We start from the raw sequence: 24,057 nt of genomic DNA, 5'->3' as shown, positions 1-24,057 counted from the left end.
CCGTTGGTGCTGCTCACCAAGTGGACCCCTCCTGGCCACGTGGATGCCCTAAAACATTCTGTGCAGAACCACTGTTGTTTCCCTGGGCCATATTTAGTCCAGAATCCTCTTTTCTAGACCCACACAGCCTAGCTGGCTTCTCTGGAATCTTCTAGGCATTGGAAGTGATGAAAACTACATGGAAGAGAGAAAAGAGATTTTATGTCTTGTTTTCCCCTGGAGCAGTAGGTGCCAGGGGACCCTGGGGTCTGAAGTCACCCTCAGAGGCCTTGCGGGCAGCTCAGAGCCCACCTGTCAGCAGGGGTACATGCCAGCTGAGACTCTGCCCTGTGTCGGGAGCCCCCCACTCCTGTTAAAGCTGGGTTCTTGTGCAGATGGGGGGTTAGATGGGGGGGAAGGTGGAGGGAAATGCTGGCAGGCCCCCGGGGCCTTTTCCCCTTTGTTCCCTGCACTGCAGTGTGTGTGTGTAGGGGCCCTGTCACCCTCCCTGGAAACTACACCCTCTCCCCATTGTCATGTGGGGGCTGAACCTAGAGACTGGCTGTCCCCCAGGTGGATGGGACGTGGGGACATCTACATGGGACATGCACACCGGGGGTGTGACGGTGGGGACCCACCCAGGCACTTGCCCTCTCCTGGGAGGATCTCTGTGCCCCCCACCTGCCCACTCCATGGTCAGGCTGTCGCCCTTGACAGTTTTTAGGGGAAAGAGACCTCTCCTGGGGGGCTATAGCCCTCACCCGCAGGGAGGGACTCCTGTGGTGGGTGGGGTGGATCTGCCTAGTGCTAAGTCCCTGGGGGCTTTTTGGGGCACCTGTGGCAGCATAAGCCCACCTCCAGCCCCCAGCCCAGAGGGACCCTCAGCCACCAAGAGCCTCTGCTGCTTCAGGGGCTCATCCCAACAGGCCTGAGTGATCTGATGAGATGGGCCCAGCATACGCTGTTGGGCTGATGGGTGCGTGTGCGCCTTGGATGCAGGCATGGGGCCAGAGGGGCAATCATTGGTGTGTGCAGATGTCCATTTGGGGCAGTGATGACCAGCGAGGGGATGCCCAGGGCCAAGGGTTGGGTGGATGGGCTGCAGTCAGGGAGGGCTTCCCGGAGGCGGTGTCCAAAGTGCCTTGTGAAAGCTGTGCTGAGGAACGGCCTTACTAAGCCCCAGGGGCAAAGGCACATGGGACAGCCCAAAATGCGGTCCTCTGGCCAGAACAATGAGAAATGAGGCTACAGGCACCTCCCTGGGATCAGGCAGGGCCGACATGGGGAGAAAGCAGGAGAGGTGGCCCAGGCCCCCTGGGTAGGGCGTGGGGGTTCCAGGTGCCCCTGGAGGAACAGCTTCCCTTTGCCCTGGGCCAGGGCTATCCTACAAGCCCAGGGCCACAGGGAAGCCACAGCCCCCAGTCCTGGGCTAGTGGGGCCTCCCAGCTTGGCTCAGCACTAGAAGGGCCCATTTGCCAGTCTGTCTCCCCCCAGAGCTCTGATGGCAGTACTGGGTCCCAACTCACTCCATGCCACCTGGCCAGGGACTCAGTGGCTGGGAGCCAGTCAGTGGGTGACAGGACAGAGCCCGTCCTGGGACGGCACTGACTGTCAGATGTCCTCGGGGCTGGACTTGCTTGGTGGTAGGGGCACTGTCTGGCCACCTGTCCTGGCCGAACATCATGCTGTGGGGACACTAGAATGTGCTTCTGTCTCCACCTTGGTCAGGCCCACTGCCTGGGACCTCCCCCAGTGAGCCCTGTCTGCAGCCATAGTGCCTGAAGGATCAGTGTGACCCCGAGCTTCTGGCCAATGCACCCCAGGCTCGGGAGGGGGTTTCTGAGAGGGCTGGTAACTATCTTCATCACTCTCCCTGGTGCAGGCCTGTCCCCTGTGTCCTTCTGCCCCTGGAAGGCAAACACATAGATGCCCCTGTGCGGCACCTGGGTCTTGTGTCACCTTCTGTGGCCCTCCTGATGGGCAGGAGCACCTTGACACCCTCGGTCCCCACAGGTTTTCCACGTGGCCTATGTGCTTATCAAGTTTGTGAACTTGGGCAGCGGGGCTGCTGTGACCATGGCTTCTTGAGGTCTCGGTCACCAGCCCGGCCCTCATGCCCAACCCCTGTGTGGGTCAGGACCATCTGTCTGAGGACCGAGAGGCAAAGAGGAATTCATCAGGTCACCCCCGACTTCTGGCACAGCTGGGCACAGAGGCTCATGGTGGCAGGAATCTCGGTGCCATCTCCTGGCTCCCTCTGCGCTGCCTTCATGTTTGACAGCTCCCTGTGGTGGTGACACAGGTCCCTGGTGGCTCCCAGCTGGCTTCCTCCCAGCTCAGCTGCCTGTGTCAGGAGAGCCGGGTCCTGGAACTCACTCACCGGCTGCCATTGGCCACCTGCCTCCCTGACGGGTCAGGTTGGTGGGATGGGGATGCTCCAGTTTGGTGGCCTGGTCACGTGTCTCCCAAAACTCCCTGGTCCGAGAGTGGAGGAGGGGCAGTTCTCTCACAGGCAGTCGGGGACTGGCCCAAGGAAGGACATGAAGACAGTCCTCCAAGGGGAGCGGGAGATACCTGCTCTCTAAACGTGTCCCAGGGAGAGGGGTGCAGGGGTGTGAGTGGTGAGCCGGTGCAGCTGTGTACGTCCAGCCTGGCCATCAGGGCAGGAGCTCTTCCCTCAGCAGGGTTCAGTGACCTCTTCCCCAAGTCCTGCTGGCTGGTGGAGCCTTGGCTGGGTGACCTGTCGAGGGTGCAGCATTCCCACCTCAAGATGAGGTGACCGGGCTCAGGCTGAGGTGAGCAGTCCAAGAAGCAGCCTTCCAGGTGGTCAGGCTCAGGGAAGTCAGGGAGCCCAGGGGCCCCACCTCTGGGCCTGCGGGCTTTTTTGGTGGCCTCAGCACTCCCTTTCCAGCCCTTTCCTGCAGCCTCCAAGAGGGACTGCCTGGAGCGGTTTGGGCCGCGGTCACGTGGGATGACGACGCCATCTGCACCACTGAGTACTCAGGCATCGTGCCATTGGAGAACAGCAAGGTGAGTCCGAGAACAGGGTGGTGGTGGGTTTTGCCGGTCTGCTCCTCGCGGCCACACCTGGCCTCACCGTCCATGCCTTCTGCAGATTGTGATGTCCCTGGTGAATGGGTGCCCAGGGGCCATGAACTACTCCTACTCGCCGCTGCTGTGCAACTTCACCAAAGCCACCAACATCCGCCTACGTTTCCTGCGCACCAGCACACTGCTGGGTCACCTCATGGGCAAGGCACTGCGGGACCCCACAGTCATGCACTGGGTGAGCCCACCCTGTCTAGCATGTGGGGCAGCTCCTGGTGGACGCGGGGGGGGGAGCCGGCTCTGGGGGGCAGCTGGGACCTGAGGGGCCTGCAGTGCAGTATTATTACGGCACCAAGGACATCAGCATCGGCAGCTGCTGCGTCTGCCATGGCCACACGGTTGTCTGCAATGCCAAGGTCCCTTCGGACCCTCTCAGGAAAGGCTGTTTCAGGTGAGGCCCTTTCAGCTGAGGCCACTCTCAGGTGAGGCTGCTTTCAGCTGGGGCCCCCTCAGGTGAAGTCCTTTTCAGGTAAAGCCCTGTTAGCTAGGTCTGTCCAGCTGAGGCCCTGTCAGGTGAGGCCCCTTTCAGTCCTTTTCAGGTAAGGCCCCTTCAACTTTGGCCGCTTTCAGGTGAGTCACCTCTCCGATGAGGCTCCTTTAGGTGAGGCCCCTCAGTGAGGCCTGCTCAGGTGAGGTCCTCTCAGTAGCTATGTCAGCTGAGGCACTCACCACTGAGGGCCCCTTTCAGGTGTGACACCTCTCATTGAGGCCCTTTTAAGCTGAGGCCCTTCCCAGGTGAGGCCCCTCTCAGTTGAGGACCCTGTCAGGTGATGTCCTTTTCAGCTGAGGGACGCTCTCAGCCGAGACCCTTTTCAGCTGAAGCCCTTTCAGCTGAGGGGCCTCTCAGGTGAGGGTTCTGTGAGAAGAGGCCCCTTACAGGTGAGGCCCTTTCAGCTGAGGATCCCCCCCCCCTCCATGTGAGGCTCCTCTCAGGAGAGACCCACTCACCTGAGAACACTTTTAGTGCAGGTCTCTGTCAGGTGAGTCCCCTTTAGGTGAGGCCCTTCCAGCTGAGGGTTCTTTCAGCAGAGGCCTCTTTTACATAAATCCCCTTTCTGATGAGACTCTTAAAGGTGATCCCCCTCCCAGGTGAGACCTCTCTTAGGTGGGGCCCTTTCAGCACAGGCCCCTCCCAGGGGCCTCCCCATTTTTCTGAAAGACACAGGACAGTGAGCCCATCTGAGTTTGAATTTCCAGATCCTGGCTCCGAAGACGCTTAACTTGGATTTTAACTGGTTCTCCAGCAAGGCCAGGAGGGAGTGCTCTCCACCGTCCCCCCCCATGAGCACCGAGGGCTGCAGGGCCGGTACGGGCTGGCAGGGGGCGGAGCGCCCATCATGCCCTGCGGCTTTGCATGCAGCATTGCAGGTGGTGTGAGAGGATGCAGTGCCGCCATGTTAGCGTTCCCAGTACGAGCCATCTGCTGCTTGCTGGCCAGGCCTCAGACCCGAAGCGAGTGCGACCTCCTTGTCCTCACTCAGACGTGAGGCCCCGAGGGTGAGTTCAACCTTCCTGTCCGAGCCCCACGGGCACCGCCTTCCTGTCCGCAGCCGCCTGCTGAGGGGCGGCCAGTCCTCAGAGACCCGGGAGGGGCTCCGTGTGGACATTTGGAAATGGGGAACCCACAGTTGTCATGACACTGAGGTCCCCAACGCCCAGGACGTGGTGGCCTTGGGTGTGACGTCCACGCGGTGGCCTCTCCACCCTAATGGGGTATCAGACTCTGAGCTAGACATGGGTCTGGCTCAGCCTCTGTGAGGGAGTTCGTTGTCATCTCTGTTTTACTGGTAGGGTGTTCAGGTGGTTGTTCACAAACGTAGTTTCCCTACAGGAATTTCATCCTTCCAGGCAATGTGCCATCGCAGCGCAAAGTCCTCTGTATCCCGCCTTCAGAGTCTCCAGCGTCATTGCTATGTGAGGTCTGCTACTTCACGGTAAGTACTCCCGTGTGTTTTACCATGTGTTTTGCAGCAGCCACACGCTCCCAGGTCATCACCGTTAACCCCAAATCAGGAAATACACCTTTCTCCCTGACAGTCCAATCCACCAGGCCCACTTCACCACCATCCCCAACTGGGAGAAAAATGTGTCTTTCCCTTCGGTTCCAGATTTCTTTTTCTGGAACTGTTTCTGAGACTGTCCCTCAGTGTCCCAGTTCCACCAAGGTGATTTAGGAAACCTGATACTTTGCATAGATAAGCCCTGGTCTGTAGACCAGTCCCTCCTGGGATTTAGGGAACCTGGGACAGCCCACAGATGAGCTCTGGTCCTTAGGGCAGTGCCCCCAGGAGATTTAGGGAACTTCAACAGCCTAGAGATGAGCCCTGGTCTGTATAGAGGTACCCCCAGGGATTTAGGGAACCTGGTCCAGCCCACAGATGAGCCCTGGTCCTTAGGCCAGTGCCCCCAAGAGATTTAGGGAAACTTAGCAGCCTAGAGATGAGCCCTGGTCTGTATACAGGTACCCCCCAAGGATTTAAGGAACCTGGGATATCCCACAGGTGTGCCCTGGTCTCTGGATCATTCTGACCAGGAATTTATTGACCTGGGACATTTCACAGATGAGTCCTCGTATGCAGGCCAGTCCCACCCCCAGGGATTTAGGGAACCTGGGACCACCCATAGGGGAGCTGTGCTCTGTAACCCAGTCTTGCCAGGGATTGAGGAACCTGGGACAGTTCTGGTCTGTAGGCTAGTCCCCCAAGAGATTTAGAGATTTTGGACATCACTGAGATGAGCCCTGGTCTGTAGCCCAGTCTGTCCCAGGGATTTATGGCACTGGAACAGCCTACGGATGTGCCCTGGTCTGTAAATGAGTCCCCAAGGGATTTGGGCAACCTGGGACATATCATAGTTGAGCCTTGTTGTGCATGCCAGTTCCCCCCTGGGATTAAGGGAACCTGACACAGGCCACAGATGAGTCCTGGTCTGTAGGGCAGTCCCCCCAGTGATATAAGGAACCTGGGACATGCCACAAATGAGCCCTGGTCTATACAGTCCCCCCAGGGATTTAAGGAACCTGGGACAGCCCACAGATTAGCTCTGGTGTGTAGGTCTGTTCACTGCCAAGGATTTATGGAAACTGGAACAGCCCACAGATGAGCCCTGGTCATAAGGCCATTCTCTCCAAGTATTTAGGGAACCTGGGACATCACACAGATGAGCCCTGGTCTGAAGACAGTCTCCCCAGGGATTTAGGGATCCTGGGACAGCCCACAGATGAGCCCTGGCTAATAGACCAGTCCCTCCTTGGGATTTAGGGAACCTAGAACAGCCAACAGATGAACCTGGTCTGTAGGCCAGTTTCCCCCAGGGATTTACAGAACCTGGCACAGCCCACAGATGAGCCCTGGTCTGTAGGCTAGTCCCCTCAGTGATTTAAGGAAACTAGCACAGCCCTCAGATGAGCCCTAGTTTGTAAGCCACTCTCCAACAGGGATTTAGGGAACCTGGGACAGCCCATAGATGAGCCCTCATCTCTAGATCGGTACACTGAGGGATTGAAGGACCTGGGATATCCCACAGATGAGCCCTGATCTGTAGGGCAGTTCCCACCCAGGGATTTAGGGAACATGAGACATCCCACAGATGAGTCCTGGTCTGTAGGCCAGTCCCCTTTGGAATATGGGGAATCTGGGACATCCCACAGATGAGCCCTGGTCTGTAGGCCAGTCCCTCCAGGATTTTGGGAAGCTGGGACATCTCACAGATGTGCCCTGGTCTGTAGGCCAGTCCTGCAAGGGATTTAGGGAACCTGGGACATACCACAGATGAGCCCTGGGCCATAGGCTAGTCCCCTCAGTGATTTAAGGAAACTAGCACAGCCCTCAGATAAGCCCTAGTTTGTAAGCCACTCTGCAACAGGGATTTAGGGAACCTGGGACAGCCCATAGATGAGCCCTCATCTCTAGATCGGTACACTGAGGGATTTAAGGACCTGGGATATCCCACAGATGAGACCTGATTTGTAGGGCAGTTCCCACCCAGGGATTTAGGGAACATGGGACATCCCACAGATGAGTCCTGGTCTGTAGGCCAGTCCCCTTTGGAATATGGGGAATCTCAGACATCCCACAGATGAGCCCTGGTCTATAGGCCAGTCCCTCCAGGATTTTGGGAAGCTGGGACATCCCACAGATGTGCCCTGGTCTGTAGGCCAGTCATGCAAGGGATTTAGGGAACCTGGGACATACCATAGATGAGCCCTGGGCTGCAGGCCAGTACCCCCCTTGGATTTAGGGAACCTGGTAGAGCCCACAGATAAGCCCTACTCTGTAGCCCAGTTCCCCTCCAGGGATTTAGGGTCATGGGACATCCCACAGATGAGCAGTGGTCTGTAGGCCAGACCTCCAGGGATTTAGGGAACCTGGGACATCCAAGAATTATGCCCTGGTCTTTAGGCCAGTCTCCTCCAGGGATTCAGGGAACCTGGGACCACCCACAGAGGAGCTGTGCTCTGTAGCCAAGTCCTGCCAGGAATTTAGCAACCTGGGACAGTTCTGTTTTGTAGGCTAGTCCCCCCAGAGATTTAGGGACCCTAGGACAGCCCACAGATAAGCCCTTGTCTGTAGGGCAGTCCCTCCCTGGGATTTAGGGAACCTGGGACAGCCCATGGAAGAGCCCTTCTCTCCAAGTCAGTCCACCCCAGGGATTTAGGGAACCTGGGAAATCACACAGATGAGCCCTGGTGGGTAAGCCAGTCTTCCCCAGGGATTTAGGGCACTGGGACAGCCCACAGATGAGCCCTGATCTGTAAATCAGTCCCCAAGGGATTTGGGCAACCTGGGACATCCCACAGTTGAGCCTTTGTCTGTACGCCACTCCTCCCCATCTGTGATTTACAGAACCTGGGACATCCCACAAATGAGCCCTGGTTTATAGGCCTGTCCTATCCAGATATTTAGGGAATCTTGGACCTCCCACAGAGCAGCCCTGGGCTGTAGGCCACTCCCCAACAGGGATTTAGGGACCCTGGGACCGCCAACAGATGATCCCTGATCTGTAGATCAGTCACCCCAGGTATTTAAAGACCTGGGACATCCGACAGATGAGCCCTGGTATGTAGGTCAGTTGCGCCTTTGGATTTAGGGAACATGGGACATCCCACAGATGAGCCCTGGTGTGTAGGCCAGACCCTGAGGAATTTAGGGAACATGGGATATCCTGTAGATGAGACCTTGTCTTTTGGCCAGTCCCCCCATGTATTTAGGGAACCTGGGACAACTTTGGTCTGTGGACCACTCCCCCCAGTGATTCAGGGAACCTGGGACATCCCACATATGAGCCCTGGTCTTTAGGCCAGTCTGCCCCAGGGATATAGGGAACTGGGAGAGCCCACAGATGAACCTTGGTGTGTAAATCAGTCCTCAAGGGTTTTGCGCAAGCTGGGACAGGCCACACCGGAGCCCTGGCCTGTAGGCCTGTCCCCCCTTGAATTTAGGCAACCTGGGATAGCCCACATATGACCCTGGTCTATATCCCTGTCCCCCCAGTAATTTAGGGAACCTGGGACAGCCGACAGAGGATCCCTGGTGGTAGGCCAGGCCCCCAGGGATTTAGGGAACCTGAGACTGCCGAGATGAGCCCTGTTTTGTAGGCCAGTCCCCCCTCCTGGCATTTACAAAACGTGGGACAGCCAACAGATGAGTCCTGGTCTGTAGGCCAGTCCCCCCAGGGATTTAGGGAACCTAGGATATCCCAAAAATGGGCCCTGGTCTGTAGGCCAGTCCCCCCAAGATTTAGGGAACAGTGTACAGATGAGCCCTGTTCTATTGGCCAGGCCCCCCTGGGATTTAGGGAACCTGGGACATCCCACAGATGAGCCCTGGCCTGGAGGCCTGTCCCCCCAGGGATTTAGGGAATCTGGGACATCCCAACAGTTTAGCCCTGGTCTGTACACCAGACCCCAAGGGATTTACGGAACCTGATATAGCCCAGAGATAAGCCCTGGTCTTCAGCTGGTCCCTTCCAGGGACTTAGAGAACCTGACACAGCCCACAGATGAGCCCTGTTCTGTAGGCCAGTTCCCACCTCTGGGATTTAGAGAATGTTGGACAGCCAACAGATGAGCTTTGGTGGGGCTGCCGTGTCCTGCGTGAGGAGTGGGGACCCATTCCCTGCTTGAGGGAAAGAGGGGCTAACACATCCCACCCACTGTTAGAAGAGGTGGGGCCACAACACGGTGCTTGAGAGGAGACAGGGACCCTTGCCCAGAGTGAGAGGCATTTTAAGCAATGCACTCTCAACACCCTTAGAGCAGGCGGGGCTGTCGCAGCCTACATGGGGGAGGTGGGATGGCCACGCCCTATGGCGGAGGAGCCAGGGCTCCTGAGTTAATCCTGGGAGTAAGTGGGGCACCGATTCCCCGCGGAAGAGAAGGTGGGGCCCCATATCCTGCATGAGAGGAGGTGAGGGCCCGAATCGTGTGTGAGAGGAGGGGTAGCCCGTGACTTGCGTGAGGGTGGAAGAGGCCAACACATGCCACCCACTGTTAGAAGAGGCGGGGACACAACGCTGTGCTTGAGGGAAGGCGGGGCCTCTTGCCACGAGTGAGAGGAGGTTTAGGCAATGCACTCAACACCGTTGGAGCAGACGGGGCTGCTGCGTCCTGCATGGGGGGCGGTGTGGTGGCCACGCCCTATGGGGGAGGAGCGGTGGCTCCTGAGCCATGCCTGGGAGGAACTGGGGCCCCCATGCCCGACGGGAGAGGAGGTGGTTCCCCATACCCTGCATGAGGATGTGGGGACCTGAATCACGTGTGAGAGGAAGGCGAGCCCTGTGCCTGCATCAGAGGAGGTTTGGCACCTTGGAACTTGTTGATGTGAGGCGGCCCTCCCTGCCCTGCGTGAGAGGAGGTGGGGTTGCTGTGTCCTGCGTGAGGAGAGGAGGGGCCAATGTGCCTGCCCCCAAAGAAGAGGAGTGGCCCCGTGCCCTGCATCAGAGGAGGCGGTCCCTCCATGCCCTGTGTGACAGGAGGCTGGACACCTGCGCCGTGCTTGACATGAGGCGGCCCTCGATTCCCTGCGTGAGAGGAGGTTAGGTGGTTGTGTCCTGCGTGAGGGGAGGAGGGGCCAATGAGCCTCCCCTGAAAGAAGAGGAGGGGCCCCTTGCCCTGTATCATAGGAGGCGGTGCCGTCATGCCCTGTGTGAGAGGAGGCGACGCACCTGTGCCCTGCTTGACAGAAGGCGGTCCTCTGTGCCCTGCCTGAGGGGAGCAGGGGTCAATGCGTCGGACCCACTATTAGAAGGGCGAGGTCACAACGCCTTGCTTGAGAGGAGGCGGGGCCCCTTGCCCACAGTGATAGGAGGTTTAACCAATGCACCCCCCCCCGCATTAGAGCAGGCAGGGCTGTCACAACCTGCATTAGGGGAGGTGGGATGGCCATGCCCTATGGGGTGGGAGCCAGGACTCCTCAGCAAATCGTGGGAGGAAGTGGGGCCCCCATGGCCCACGGAAGAGGTGGCGGTGCCCTGTACCCTACATGGGAGGAATTGGGGGTCCTCATCCAGCGGGATAGGAGTTGGGGCCACAACGCCCTGCTTGAGACGAGGCATGGCCCCTTGCCCAGAGTGAGAGGAGGTTTACCTAATGCACCCCCCCCATCGTTAGAGCAGGCGGGGCTGTTGCACCCTGCTTGAGGGGAGTTATGGCCACGCCCTATGGGGGAGGAGCCAGGATTCCTGAGCCATGCCTGGGAGGAATTGGGGCCACCATGCCCGACTGGAGAGGAGGTGGTTCCCCATCCCCTATATGCGAGGAGGTGGGGGCTCGAATCACTTTTGAGAGGAGGGGGAGCCCTGTGCCTGCATCAGAGGGGGTGTGGCACATGCAAACTGGTTGATATGAGGCCGCCCACCGTGTCCTGCGTGAGAGAAGGTGGGGTTGCTGTGTACTGCGTGAGGAGAGGAGGGGCCAATGTGCCTTCCCGCACAGAAGAAGAGGGGCCTCATGCCCTGCATCGGAGGAGGCGGTGCTGCCAAGCCCTGCGTAACAGGACGTGGGGCACCTGGGCCGTGCTTGACAGAAGGCAGCTCTCCGTGCCCTGCGTGAGAGGAGGTGGGGTGGTTGTGCCCTGCGTGAGAGGAGGAGGGGCCAAGGCGCCCCCCCCCACAGAAGAGGAGGGGACCTGTGCCCTGCATCAGAGGAGGGCGGGGACTCTGCCCTCTTTGAAAGGAGACGACGACGCACCAACGCCTGCTTGACAGGAGTCGGCCGCCTGTGTCCTGCGTGGGAGGAGGTGGGGCCAATGCATCCCACCCACTGTTAGAAAGGGCGGGGTCACACGCCTTGAGAGGAGGCGGGGCCCCTTGTCCAGAATGAGAGGAGGTTTTGCCAATGTACCCCCCCCCACACACACACACACCCTTAGAGCAGACGGGGCTGTTGCGCCCTGCATGAGGAGAGGTGGGATGGTCGCACCCTATGGGGAAGGAGCCAGGACTCCTGAGCCCATCCTGAAAGGCAGAGGGGACCCATGTCCCACGGAAGAGGACGTGGGGACCCAAATGCAGTGTGAGAAGAGGTGGGCCTGCGGTGCCCTGCGTGAGAGGACGCGGGGCTCCTTGCCCACAGTGAGAGGAGGTTTAGCTTATGCATTCCCCCACCATTGGAGCAGGCGGCGATGCCCTGCTGTGCGTGAGGGGAGGTGGGATGGCCACGTCCTATGGGGGAGGAGCCGGGACTCCTGAGCCAATCCTGGGAGGCAATGGGGTACCAAATGCAGCGTGAGAGGAGGTGGGACTAATGTGTCCCACCCGCTATTAGAGGAGGCGGGGCCCCTTGCCCAGAGGGAGAGGAGGTTTAGGCCATGCAACACCCCCACCGTTAGAGCAGGCGGGGTTGTTGCGCCCTGCATGATGGGAGGTGGGATGGCCACGCCCTGTGGGGGAGGAGCCTGGACTCCTGAGCCTATCCTTGGAGGAAGTGGGGGCCCCCTTGCTCCACTGAAGTGGAGGTGGGGCCTTGTACCCTACATGAGAGGTAGTGTGGTCCGAAATGTAGCGTGAGAGGATGGGGGTCTGCCATGCCCTGCGTGATGGAGGCGGGGCCCCTTGCCCATAGTGAGAGGAGGTTTAGGCAATGCATACCCCTACCGTTAGAGCAGGTGGGGCTGCCTCAGGCTGCATAAGGGAAGGTGGGATGGCCCCGCCCTATGTGGGAGGAGCCGGGACTCCTGAGACAATCCTGGGAGGAAGTGGGCCCCCCCATGCCCCAGGAAAGATGAGGTGGGGCCCCGTACCCTACATGACAGGAGGTTGGGGTCCGAATGTAGCGTTAGAGGAGGTGCAGCTGCCGTGCCCTGTCCTGTGTAAGAGGAGGAGGGGCTTATGCATCCCACCCACTGTTAGAGGAGGTGGGTCACCTTCACCAAAGTAAGAGGCGGTTTAGCCAATGCATCCCCCTACCATTAGAGCAGGCGGGGATGCCGCGCTGTGGTTGAAGGGAGGTGGGATGGCCACGCCCTATGGGGGAGGAGCCCAGACTCTTGAGCCAATCCTGGGAGGCAGTGCGACCCATGCCCCATGGAAGAGGAGGTGGGGGCCCAAATGCGGCATGAGAGGAGGTCGGCTTGCTGTGCCCTCCGTGAGAGGAGGTGGGGCCCCTTGCGCAGTGTCAGAAGAGGTTTATCCCATGCAACCCGCGGCGGTAGAGCAGGCGGGGCTACCGAACCCTGCATGTGGGGAGGTGGGATGGCCACACCCTATGGGGATAGGAGCCGGGACTCCTGAGCCAATCCTCGGAAGAAGTGGGGGCCCCATACCTTACATGAGAAGACGTGGGGACGCGAATACAGCCTGAGTGGAGGTGGGGCTGCCATGCTCTGCGTGAGAGGAGGCGGGGCCCCTTGCCCAGAGTCAGAGGAGGTTTAGCCAATACACCCCTTTAACGTTACAGTAGGCGGGGCTGCCGCACTGTGCATGAGGGGAGGTGAGATTGCCACGCCCTATGTGGGAGGCGCAGGGACTCCTGAGTCAATAGTGGGAGGAAGTGGGGCCCCCATGACCCCCTGGAAGAGACGTGGGGCCCCTTGCTCAGACTGAGAGGAGGTTTATGCCATCCACCCCCCCCCCCGACTGTTAGAGCAGGAGGTGCTGTTCTGCCCTGCATGAGGGGAGGTGACATGGCCATGCCCTATGGGGGAGGAGCCGGGACTCTTGAGCGAATTCTGGGAGGAAGTGGAGCCCCCATACCCCACGGAAGAGGAGGTGGGGCCAGAGGAGCTGGGGCCTGAACCGTACATGAGAGGAGGTGCGGGCACAAATGCAGCATAACAGGAGGTGGGCCTGCTGTGCCCTGCGTGAGAGGAGGCCGGGCCCCTTTCCCAGAGTGAGAGGAGGTTTAGCCAATGCACTGCCCCAGCGTTAGAGCAGGCGGGGCTGTCGCGCCCTGCACGAGGGGAGGTGCTATGGCCATGCCCTTTGGGGGATTCGCTGGGACTCCTGAGCCAATCTTGGGAGCAAGTGGGGTCCCCATGCCCGCGGAAGAAAACATGGGTCCCCGTCCCCTACATAAGAGGAGGTGAGGGCCCAAATCCAGCGTGAGGGGAGGTGGGGCTGCTTTGGCCTGCGTGAGAGGAGGCCGGGCCCCTAGCCTAGAGTCAGAGGAGTTTTAGGCAATGCACACTCCCACTATTAGAGTAGGTGCGGTTTTCGCGCCCTGCATGAGGGGAGGTGGGATGGCCACGCCCCATGGGGGAGGCGCTGGGACTCCTGACTAATCCTGGGAGGAAGTGTGGCCTCCTTGCCCCTCGGAAGAGGAGGTGGGGCCCCATACCCTATATGAGAGGAGGTTGGGTTCCCGTTTCCTGTGTGAGGGGAGGAGGCCCAATGCTTCCCACCCACTGTTAGAGGATGTGGGGCCACAAAACCCTGCTTGAGAGGAGGCAGGGCCCCTTGGCCAGAGGGAGAGGAGGTTTAGTCAATGCACCCCCTGCACCATTAGAGCAGGCAGGGCTGTCACACCCTGCATGAAGGGAGGTGGCATGGCCATGCCCTATGGTTGAGGCGCCGGGAATCCTGAGCCAATCCTCGGAGGAAGTCGGGCCCCCATGCCCCACGGAAGAGGAGGTGGGACCTGAACCATACATGAGAGGAGGTGCGGGCACAAATGTACCGTAAGAGGAGGTGGGCCTGCTGTGCCCTGCGTGAGAGGAGGCGGGGCCCCTTACCCAGAATGAGCGGAGGTTTAGCCAATGCACCCCCTACCGTTGTAGTCGGCGGGGCTTTCGCTCCCTGCATGAGAGGAGATGGGATGGGCATGCCCTATGGGGGAGCACCCGGGACCCCTTAGCCAATTCTGAGAGGAAGTGTGGCTCCCTTGCCCCGCGGAAGAAGAGGTGGGGTCCCATAGTCTATATGAGAGGAGGTGGGGGCTGGAATCCAGCATGAGAGGAAGTTGGGCTGCCATGCACTGCGTGACAGGAGGAGGGGCAATGCCTCCCACCACCAACTATTAGAGGAGGTGGTGCCACAACGCCCTGCTTGAGAGGAGCCAGGGCCCCTTGACCAGAGTGCGAGGAGGTTTGTTCAAAGCACGCCACCAGCGTTAGAGCAGGCGGGGCTGCCAGGCCCTGCCTGAGGGGAGGTGGGATGGCCACGTCCTATGGGGGAGGAGCCGGGACTCCTGAGCCAATCCTGGGAGGAGGTGGGGTCCCCATGCCGAGCGAAAGAGGAGGTGGGGCCCCATACCCTACATGAGAGGAAGTGGGGTTGCCATTTCCTGCGTGAGAGGAGGAGGGGCCAACGCTTTCTACCCACTGTTAGAGGATGTGGGGCCACAACACCCTGTTTGAGAGGAGGCAGGGCCCCTTGCCCAGAGTGAGAGGAGGTTTACTCAATGCACCACCCCCACCGTTAGAGCAGGCGGGGCTGTCAAACCCTGCATAAAGGGAGGTGGCATGGCCATGCCCTGTGATGGAGGCGCCGGGACTCCTGAGCCAAGCCTGGGAGGAAGTGGGGCACCCATGCCCCATGGAAGAGGAGGTGTGGCCCCGTACCCTACATGAGAGTAGGTGGGGCCGAAATGCAGCGTGGCAGGAGGCAGGGCCCCTTGCCCAGAGTGACAGGAGGTTTTACCACCCCCCACCATTAGAGAGGTGGGGCTGTCGCGTCCTGCATAAGGGGAGGCGGGATGGCCACGCCCCATGGGGGAAGGAGCCGACTCCTTAGCAAATCCTGGGAGAAAGTGGGGCCCCCATGCCCCACGGAAAAGGAGGTGGGACCCAAACCATACAGGGGAGGAGGTGCGGGCACAAATGCAGCGTAAGATGAGGTGGGCCTCCTGTGCCATGCGTGAGAGGAGGCAGGGCCCCTTGCCCAGAGTGAGAGGAGCTTTAACCAATGCACCTCCCCACCATATAGTTGGTGGGACTTTCGCTCCGTGCATGAGGGGAGGTGGGATGGCCACGCCCTATAGGGGAGCACCTGGGACTCCTTAGCCAATCCTGGGAGGAAATGGGTCCGCATTTCCCTTGAAGGAAGTAGTCAGGCCCTATACCCTATATGAGAGGAGGTGGGGCCCTGAATCCAGCGTGAGAGCAGGTATGGTTGCCGTGCCCTGCGTGAGAGGAGGAGGGGCCGTTGCGTCCCTTCCACTGTTTGAAGAGGTAGGGCCACTATGACCTGTTTGAGAAGAGGCAGGGCCTCTTGTGCAGAGTGAGAGGAGATTTAGTGAATGCACTCTCAACACTGTTAGAGCAGGTGAGGCTGCTGTGCCCTGCATGAGGGGAGGTGGGATGGCCATGCCCTATGGAGGAGGAGCCGGAACTTCTGAGGCAATCGTGAAAGGAAGTTGGGCCCCCATGCCCCCCGGAAGAGGAGGTGGGGCCCTTTGTCCTACATTAGAGGAGGTGGGTGCTCAAATCCAGAGTGACAGGAGGAGGCGGCTGCCGTGCCCTCCGTGAGAGGATGGGAGGTCACTTGCCTACAGTGAGAGGAGGTTAAGCCAATGCACCACCCCCACTGCTAGAGCAGAGGGTGCTGTCCTGCCTTGCACAAGGGGAGGTGGGATGGCTATGCCGTATGAGGGACCACCCGGTCATGTGGGCTGTGGGCTGGTCACATGGCTGGTTATGTTGGCTGTGGGCTGGTCAGGTGGCTGGTCACGTGGCCTGTGGTTTAGGGTTACGGTTTAGGGTTAGGGCTAGGATTAGGGCTACGGTTACAGTTAGGGTTGGGTCAAGGTCAATGGCTGTGGAATTGTCACGTGGGAGGTCACCTGGTCAAGTAACAGTCACGTGGACTGCTTACATGGGCTGGTTATGTGGCCATGTGACGGTAACTTGGCGGTCACATGTTGTTCACATGAGGGTCACCTGGTGGTCACGGGATGCTCCCGTGGCCAGTCACGTGGCAATCACGTGGCTGTCAAGTCACGGTCACCTGGTGATCACGTGGTAGTCTCGTGGAGGTCACGTAGCAGTGACGTTGATGTCACGTGATGGTCATGTTGGGGGGTCACGTGACCCGCCCACGTGACTGACCTTGTAACCATAACCTGGATATCACGTGACTGCCACATGATTGGCCACATGACCATCACGTGACTGCCATGTGACCGCCACGTGATGATCACGTGACCTTCAGGAGGCCATCACATGACTGCCACGTGACCATCTGGTGCCCTCCACGTCACCTCCTCGTGACCTTCAGGTGACCACCAGACAATCATCCCATGACCTGCACATGACCAGCTACGTGACAATCACGTGACCATGTAACTAGCTGAGGTGAGCGGCCATGTGATGATCACATGATCTTCACCTGACAATCATTACTGCTGGGTAACCATCACGTTAGCAGCCACGTGACTACATAACCAGCCCATGTTACCAGGAATGTGAGCAGCCCAGGGCCCAGGTGACCAGCCATGTGACAAGCCCAGAGCCCACGTGACAGGGTGGTCCCTCATAGGGCATAGCCATTCCACCTCCGCTCATCCAGGGTGCAACAGCACCATCTGCTGTAGAAGTGGGGTGGGTGCAGTCGCTTAAACTCCTCTCACTGTGGGCTAGGGGTCCCCCCTACTATCAGGTAGGGCACGGAAGCCCCACCTCCTCTCACGCTGCATTTGAGCCCCCACCTACTCTCATGTAGGGCAAGGGGCCCCACCTTCTCTTCTGTGGGGCATGGGGGCTCCACTTCCTTTCACTATTGGCTCAGGAGTCCCAAACCCTCCCCCCTATGGTGTGGCCATCTCACCTCCCCTCATGCAGGGCGCGGCAGCCCCGCCTATTCTAACAACGGTGTGCGGATGCATTGGGTAAACCTCTCACTCTGGGAAAGGGGCCCCGCCTCCTCTCACGCAGGGCACGACAGGCCCACCTCCTCTCAGGCTGGATTCGGGCCCCCACATCCTGTCATGTACGGTATGGGGCCGCACCTCCTCTGCCATGCGGCATGGGGGCCCCACTTCCTCCCACTATTGGCTCAGGAGTCCCCAACTCTCCCCCCTATGGCGTGGCCATCCCACCTTCCCTCACACAGGGCGTGGCAGCCCCGCCTGGTCTAACGGTGTGAGATTGCATTGGCTAAACCTCCTCTCACTCTGGGCAAGGGGCCCTGCCTCCTCCCAAAGAGATTGTAGTGGCCCCACCTCCTCTAACAGTGGGTGGGACGCAATGGCCCCTCCTCCTCTCATGCAGGGAAGAACAGCCACACCTGCTCTCACCTGAATACGGGTCCCAACCTCCTCTTGTGTAGGGTACGAGGCCCCACCTCCTCTTCCGCGGGGCATAGGAGCCAGACTTTGTCCCAGGATTGCTCAGGAGTCCTGGCTCCTCCCCTAGAGGCCGTGGCCATCCCACCTCCTCTCAACAAGGACCGGCACTCCAGCCTGCTCTTATGGTGGGGAGGGTGCATTGCCTAAATCTCCTGTCACTCTGGGCAAGGGGCCCCGCCTCCTCTCACGCGGGACACGGCAGGCCCACCTCCTCTCAGCCTGGATTAGGGCCCCCACATCCTGTCATGTATGGTACAAGGCCGCACCTCCTCTTCCGGGGGGCATGGGGGCCCCACTTCCTCCCACTATTGGCTCAGGATTCCCAAACCCTCCCCCCTAGGGTGTGGCCATCCCACCTCCCATCATGCAGGGCGCGCCAGCCCCACCTGTTCTAACAGTGTGGGGGTGCATTGGCTAAACCTCTTCTCACTCTGCCAAAGGGGCCCCACCTTCTCTAACAGTGGGTGGGACGCAATGGCCCTTCCTCCTCTCATGCAGGGCACAGCAGGCACACCTACTCTCACACTAGATTTGGGCCCCCAACTCCTCTCATATAGGGTACAGAGCCCAACCTTCTCGTCTGCAGGGCATGGGGGCCCCACCTCCACCCAGGATTCTCTCGGGGGTCCAGAGTGCTGCCCCATAGGGCGTGACCATCCCACCTCCTCTCTTGCATGGTGCGGTAGCCCCGCCTGCTCTAGCGGCGGGCGTGGGGGGGTTGCATGGGCTAAACCTCTTCTCAATCTGGGCAAGGGGCCCTGACTCCTCTAAAACAGGGAGCTGTGGCCCCGCCTCTTCTACCAGCCTGTAGGACTCATTGGCCCGTCCTCTCGCACTGGATTCAGGCCCCCACCTCCTCTCATCTGGGGTACGTAGCCCCACATCCTCTTCCGTGGGGCATGGGGCCTCACTTCCTGGCAGGATTGGCTTAGGAATCCTGACTCCTCCGCCATAGAGCCTGGCCATCCCACCTCCATTCATGAAGGGTGAAAAAGCCCCGCCTGCTCTAACGGTGGGGGGGATGCATTGGCTAAACCTCCTGTCACTCTAGACAAGGGGCCCTGCCTCCTCTCTAACAGGGCGTTGTGGCTCCATCTCCTCTAACAGTGGGTGGGACGGATTGGTCCCTCCTCTCACGCAGGGCACGGCAGCCCCTCCCTCATATCACGCCAGATTTAGGACCCCACTTCCTCTCATCTATGTACAGGACTCCACCTTCTCTTCCGTGGGGCAAAGGGCCCCACTTCCGCTCAGGATTGGCTCAGGAGTCCTGGCTCCACCCCTGTAGGGCGTGGCCATCCCACCTCCCATCATGCAGGGCACGACAGCCCCGCCTGCTCTAATGGTGGAGTGGTTCATGTCCTAAACCTCCTCTCACTCTGGGTAAGGGGCCCCGCCTCCTCTTACACAGGGCATAGCAAACCCACCTCCTCTCATGCTGCATTTGGGCCCCCACCTCCTCTTCCGTGGGCATGGGTCGCACTGCCTCCCAGGATTGGCACAGGAGTCTTGGCTCCTCCCCCATAGGGGGTGGCCATCCCACCTCCCCTCACGCACAGTGCGGCATCCTCGCCTGCACTAATGGTAGGGGGATGCATTGGCTAAACTTCTTCTAACTTTGGGCAAGGGGCCCTACCTCCTCTAATAGTGGGTGGGATGTATAAGCTCCTCCTCTTATGCAGGGCACAGCAGCCCCACCTCCTCTCACGCTGCATTCGGGTCCCCACCTCCTGTCATATAGGTTATGGGGCTCCACCTCCCCTTTTGTCGGGCATGGGGGCCCCACTTTCTCCCAGGATTAGCTCAGGAGTCCTGGCTCCTCCCACATAGGGCGTGGCCATCCCACCTCCCCTCGTGCAGGGTTCCATCAGCCCCACCTGCACTAATGGTGGGGATGTTCATGGGCTAAACCTCCTCTCACTCTGGGCAAGGGGCCCCACGTCCTCTCACGGAGAGCACTGCAGGCCCATCTCCTCTCACACTCCATTTGGGCCCCCACCTCCTCTTCCGTGGGGCATGGGTCTCCACTGCCTCCAAGGATTGGCTCAGGAGTCCTGGCTCCTCCCCATAGGGCTTGGCCATCCCACCTTCGCTCATGCAGGGCGCTGCAGCCCCGCCTGCTCTAATGGTAGGGGGTGCATGGCTAAACCTCCTCTAACTCTGGGCAAGGGGCCCCGCCTCCTCTCACTCAGGGCACAACAGGCCCACCTCCTCTCAGGCTGGATTCGGGCCCCCACATCCTGTCATGTACGGTACGGGGCCGCACCTCCTCTTTTGTGGGGCATAAGGGCCCCACTTCCTCCCAGTACTGGCTCAGGAGTCCCGGCTCCTCCCCCTAGTACGTAGTCATCCCACCTTCCTTCAGGCAGCGTGCGGCATCCCCGTCTGCTTTCATGGTTGAAGCATGCATTGGCCAAACTTCGTCTCACTCTGGGCAAGGTTCCCCGCCTGATCTCACGCAGGGTACGGCAGCCTAACCTCCTCTCATGGTGGATTCGGGCCCCCACCTCATCTCATCTGGGGTATGGGGTCCCATCTCCTCTTCCGTGGGGCTTCAGGGCCCCACTTCCTCATAAGACTGCCTTAGGAGTCCCGGTTCCTCCCCCATAGAGCATGGCCATCACATCTCCGCTCTTGCAGGGCACGACGGCCCCGCCTGCTCTAGCGATGGTGGGGGTGCATTGGGTAAACGTCCTGTCACTCTGGGCAAGGGGCCATGCCTCCTCTCAAGCAGGGCGTTGTGGCCCCATCTCCTCTAACAGTGGGTGAGACGCATTGGCCCCACCCCCCCCCTTTAGACTGAGGCCCCCATCTCCTCCCATGTAGGGTACCGGGCCCCACCTCCTCTGCCGTGGGCCATGGGGGCCCCACTTCCTCCCACGATTGGCTGAGGAATCCTGGCTCCTCCCCCATAAGGCGTGGCCATCCCACCTCCCTTCATGCAGGGCACCACAGCCCTACCTGCTCAAATGGTGGGGGGGGCCCATTGGTTAAACCTCCTATCACTCTGGGCAAGGGACCCCGCCTCTTCTAACAGTTGGGGGGACTCATTGGCTCCTTCTCCTCTCACGCAGGGCTCAGAGGGCCACCTCCTGTCAAGCAGGGCGCAAGTGCATCGCCTGCTCTCAGGCAGGGCATGGCAGCACCGCCTCCTTTGATGCAGGGCATTGGGCCCCTCCTCTTCTGTGGCGAGGGGGTGCATTGGCCCCTCCTCCCCCCACGCAGGACAAAACCACCCAACCTCTTCTCACGCAGGGCACGGAGGGCCGCCTGCTGTGAAGCACGGCGCAGGTGTCCAGCCTCCTGTCATGCAGGGCAGGCCGGCACGGACTCCTTGGATGCAGGGCACGGGGCTCGTCCTCTTCTGTGGGGGAAGGCACATTGGCCCCTCCTCTCCTCACGCAGGACACAGCATCCCCTCCTCCTGTCACGCAGGGCAGTGAGGGCCGCCTCATATTAACCAGTTCGCAGGTGCCGTGCCTCCTCTGATGCAGGGCACATGGCTTGCCCTCCTCTCACACATAATTCGGGTCCCCACATCCTCATATAGGGTATGGGTAAGCACCTCCTCTCCCATCGGGCATGGGGGCCCCAATTCCTCCCAGGCATGGCTCAGGAGCCCCGGCTCCTCCCCCATAGGGCGTGGCCATCATACCTGCCCCCATGTAGGACGCGGCAGCCCCACTTGCTCTAAGGGTGTTGAGAGTGCATTGCCTAAACTTCCTCTCAATCGGGGCAAGAGGCCCTGCCTCCTCTCAAACAGGGCATTGTGTCCCTGCCTCTTCTAACAGTGTGTGGGCTATGTTGGCCCCTTCTACCCTCACGCAGGGCACAGGCCCACCCCCACCTCTCACACAAGATTCGGGCCCTCACCTCTTCTCATGCAGGGCATGGGGCCCTACCTCCTCTTCCGTGGGAAATTGCTGCCCCATTTACTCCGAGGATTGGCTCAGGAGCCCTGGCTCCTCTCCCATAGGGCGTGGCCATCCCACCGCAGCCACAGCCGCTCCTGCTCTAACGGTGTTTAGAGTGCATTGCCTAAAACACCTCTCATTCTGGGCAAGGGTCCCTGTCTCCTCTCAAGCAGCGTGTTGTGGTGCCGCCTCTTCTAACAGTGGGTGGCATGTGTTAGCCCCATCTACTCTCATGCAGGGAATGGGTCCCCACTTCGCACACAGGACATGGCAGCCCAACCAAGGCTCATCTGTTGGCTGTCCAACATTCTCTACATCCCAGGGGTGGGGACTGGCCTACAGAGCAGGGCTCATCCGTGGGCTGTGTCAGGTTCCCTAAGTCCCTGGAAGGGACTGGCCTACACACCAGTGCTCATCTCTGGGCTATATCAAGTTCCCTAAATCCCTTGGGGTCTGGCCTACAGACAAGGGATCAACTGTTGGGATGTCCCAGATTCCCTAAATCCCTGGGTGGGCACAGGCCTCCAGACCAGGGTTCATCTGTGGTATATCCCAGGTTCCCTAAATCCCAGCGGGGCCTGGCCAATAGAACAGGGCTCATTTGTATGCTGTCCCTGGTTCCCTAAACCCTTGGGGGTACTGGCCTATAGAGCAGGCCTCATCTGATGGCTGTCCCACGTTTCCTAAATCCCCGGGGGGGGGCACTGAGCTAAGAAGCAGGGCTCATCTGTGCAGTGTCCCAGGTTCCCTAAGTCCCTGGAAGGGACTGGTATACACACCAGAGCTCATCGCTAGGTACTCCCAAGTTCCCAAAATCCCTCGGGGCCTGGCCTACAATCAGGGATCCTCTGTGGGCTGCTTCAGGTTCCCTAAATCACTGTGGGGGACAGGCCTACAGACCAAGGTCATTTGTGGGCTGTCCCAGGTTGCCTAAATTCAATGGCGGACAGGCCTACAGGCCAGGGCTCAGGTGTGGCCTGTCCCAGCTTGTGCAAACCCCTTGAGGATTGATTTACACACCAGGGTTCATCTGTGTGCTGTCCAAGTTCCCTAATTCCCTGGGGCAGACTGGCCTAAGGACCAGGGCTCATCTGTGGGATTTCCAAGGTTCCCTGAATCCCTGGGGGGACTGGCCCAAGGACCAGAGCTGTCCCAGGTGCCCTAAATCACTGGGGTAACAGGCCAACAGACCAGGGCTCATCTGTGGGATGTCCCAGGTTCCTTGAATCCCTTCAGTACTGCCATACACACCAGGGCTTAACTCTGGGTATCCCAGGTTTCCTAAATCCCTGGGGGGACTGGCATACAGACCAGGGCTTATCTTTGGGATTTCCCAGGTCTTTAAATACCTAGAGGGACTGATCTAGAGACCAGGGCTCCTCTGTGGGCTGTCCCAGGTTCCCTATATTGCTGAGGGGACTGGCCTACAGCCCAGGGCTCACCTGTGGGATGTCCCTGATTCCCTAAACATCTAGGGAGGACAGACCTATAAACCAGGGCTCAATTGTGGGATGTCTTAGGTTTCCTAAAACACAGTGGGGGGAACTGGCATACAGACAAAGGCTCAACTGTGGGATGTCCCAGGTTGCCCAAAGACCTTGGGGACTGATTTACAGACCAGGGCTCATCTGTGGGCTGGCCCAGTGCCCTAAATCCCTGGGGAAGACTGTGCTACAGACCAAGACTCACCTGAGGGATGTGCGAGGTTCCCTAAATGTCTTGGGGGACTAGCCTACAGACTACAGCTATTCCAGGTTCCCAAAATACCTGGGGGCCCGGCCTACAACCAGGGCTCCTCTTTGGGATGTCCCAGGTTCCCTAAATCCCTGGGGGTGACATGTCTACACACCAAAGCTTATCTGTCAAGTGTCCCAGGTTGCTGAAATCACTGTGGCACTGTCTACAGACCAGGGCTCATCTGTGGGATATCCCAGGTTCTCTGAATCCCTGGAGGGACTGTCTATAGACCAGGGCTGCTTTATGGGATATCCCAGCTTCCCTAAACCCAAGGGACGACTGGTCTACAGACCATGGCTCATCTATTCGGATTTCCCAGGTTCCTTCAATCCGTGGGGTACCGGCCTACAGACCAGGGCTCAACTCTGCGATGTCCCATGTCCCTGAAATCCCTCAGGAGACTGGCATACACACAAGCGCTCATCTGTGGGATGTTCCAGGTTCCCTAAATCCCTGAGGTGGACTGGCCTACAGACCAGGGCTCATCTGGAGGATGTCCCATGTATTCTGAATTCCTCAGGGGACAGGCCTATACACCAGGGCTCATTTGTGGGATGTCCTAGGTTGCGTAAATCCCTAGGGGAACTGGGCTACAGGCCA

This window comes from Lemur catta, chromosome 8 (genome assembly GCF_020740605.2).
Source record: "Lemur catta isolate mLemCat1 chromosome 8, mLemCat1.pri, whole genome shotgun sequence".
Classification (NCBI taxonomy): domain Eukaryota; kingdom Metazoa; phylum Chordata; class Mammalia; order Primates; family Lemuridae; genus Lemur; species Lemur catta.
The sequence above is the reverse complement of the archived record's forward strand: the minus strand, read 5'-3'. Positions refer to the sequence as shown.